This window comes from Lepus europaeus, chromosome X, assembly GCF_033115175.1.
Source record: "Lepus europaeus isolate LE1 chromosome X, mLepTim1.pri, whole genome shotgun sequence".
In the NCBI taxonomy this organism is placed as follows: Eukaryota; Metazoa; Chordata; class Mammalia; order Lagomorpha; family Leporidae; genus Lepus; species Lepus europaeus.
This window is the reverse complement of record NC_084850.1, coordinates 29282276-29284453: the sequence shown is the minus strand read 5'-3', so window position 1 is coordinate 29284453 and position 2178 is coordinate 29282276. Positions and strand designations below refer to the sequence as shown.

Below are 2178 nucleotides of genomic sequence, written 5' to 3'. Positions count from 1 at the left end.
CAGAACATTTATTATAATTTATTCCATATGTTTAGGAAGTCCACAATTGAAAATATTTTTGGAAAACCTCAGTATTCTAGAGATGAAAATTATAATGTCTGAGATTTGAAAAAAATACAAAGGAGATAGATAGGTCTGGGCCTCTGAATTTACAAGGCCTAAAGCCCACCAGATTATTATCAAGCCCCTTCTATCAGGTTCTATTTGCCTCTCAATCAGAAAAATTACTTGTAGCTTAGACAGCACCTTTCTTAGCTCCTCTAATAATGACTCTGTCCTTTGTTCTAGGCCCTGTCTAGCGTACTTGGGCCTCATTCCTTTGTAATCATAACCTCTACTCTACCACCAATGGCTCTACTCCCAACCTGTGTGTACTGATGGTCCTCTTCCCCACTTAATGCTGTATAATTGTTGAAACCTGGTAAATGCCACTCTTAGGATCATTGGTTACTATCCTCACTCTGTCTTTTATGACCTTGTCTAAATATGATCAGAGTCAGTGAACTTGGAAAGCTTCCATAGCCTTGGCAACTCATGACGACAGCCTAGGGTGGTTACTGGCGCCATAAACTAGAGTGTCAATTTGTTGGGTCAACAACAGGAGCCACTGTGCACTTGCTCCTCATGTGGGATCTCTGTCCTTAATGTGCTGTACATTGTGATTTAATGCTATAACTAGTACTCAAACAGTATGTTTCACTTTGTGTTTCTATGTGGGTGCAAACTGTTGAAATCTTTATACTAAATTGATCTTCTGTATATAAAGAGAATTGAAAATGAATCTTGATGCAAATGGAAGGGGAGAGGGAGCGGGAGAGGGGAGGGTTGCGGGTGGGAGGGAAGTTATGGGAGGGGAAGCCATTGTAATCCATAAGCTGTACACTGGAAATTTATATTCATTGAATAAAAGTTAAAAAAAAAAGATAAAAAAAAGAAAAAAATACAAAGGACGGAATTATTGGGCTTTGCGATTTTTTTTTTTTTACCAACAAGCTTTGGCAGGTTTTATTAAAGAAAAAAATTGCATGATTCACTTTTCACCAGTCTGTTCTGGCATGCTTCTAATAATATCAGAATCGCCTGGATCAATGATAGAAAGCATGCATACTCTGCAGTATTTTCCACAAGCTGTGCCCAGTTCAATATTATTGCCACTGTAGTGATGGACACCAGTTTTGGCCAACATGGCTTAATACTCATTTCAGATTTCCTCAGGGCCGGGCAGTTGTTGGCGAGGATGACCAGATTCGCCTTGCCTTGTCTGATCATCTTCAGAGACTGCTTGTACCCCAGCACGTATTTTCCGCTCTTCATCACAAGCTGGAGCCTAGAGTTGATCGACTCCAGCAATGTTTTCGTCTTCTTGGCGGCCACCATCTTCCTGCCTTAGGTGCGGGACGGCCTCCAACCAAGTACAGCCGCAAAGATGGCCGGGGAGCGAGAAAAGCGGGCTTTGCCATATTGAAAAGGGAAATCTAAGTTAAAAATTAAACATATAACAACACACTGAAATAAAAAAGAGAGAACACAAAATATAAGAAATAAGTGAATAGAGCATCTGTGTATCATTGGACCACTTCAAGTAAACTAAGACATATTTAGTTAGAGATTGAGGGAGGGGGATTAAAAAGTCATTTGAAGAGATAAAGACTTGGCAGGCACCGCGGCTCAATAGGCTAATCCTCCATCTGTGGCTCCAGCACAGTGGGTTCTAGTCCGGGTCAGGGCACCAGATTCTGTCCCAGTTGCTCCTCTTCCTGTCCAGCTCTCTGCTGTGGCCCGGGAGTGCAGTAGAGAATGGCCCAAGTCCTTGGGCCCTGCACCTGCGTGGGAGACCAGGAGGAAGCACCTGGCTCCTGGCTTCAGATTGGCACAGTGCGCCAGCTGTAGCAGCCATTTGGGGGTGAACCAACGGAAAAAGGAAGACCTTTCTCTCTGTCTCTCTCTCTCTCTCTCTCACTGTCCACTCTGCCTGTCCAAAAAAAAAAAAAGATAAAGACAAGATTCTCCAAAACCCACAAATCAAAAAACTCAAGTATTACTCAAGTATCACTCACATAATATGAAGAAAATCACACCAAAACACAGCTTAATAAATTGGCTCAAACCAGTGTACAGAAGAAATTTAGAAGCAGAAGGAAAAATGAAAAATACAACATAGTCCAGCTGGTACTAGAG

General features: G+C 42.0%; 1 pseudogene; it reads right to left on the bottom strand.

Moving 5' to 3' along the window:
- Nucleotides 1-1003: 1003 nt before the first annotated feature.
- Nucleotides 1004-1439, bottom strand: LOC133753362 (large ribosomal subunit protein eL30-like; annotated as a pseudogene).
- Between the last annotated feature and the right edge of the window lie 739 nt (nucleotides 1440-2178).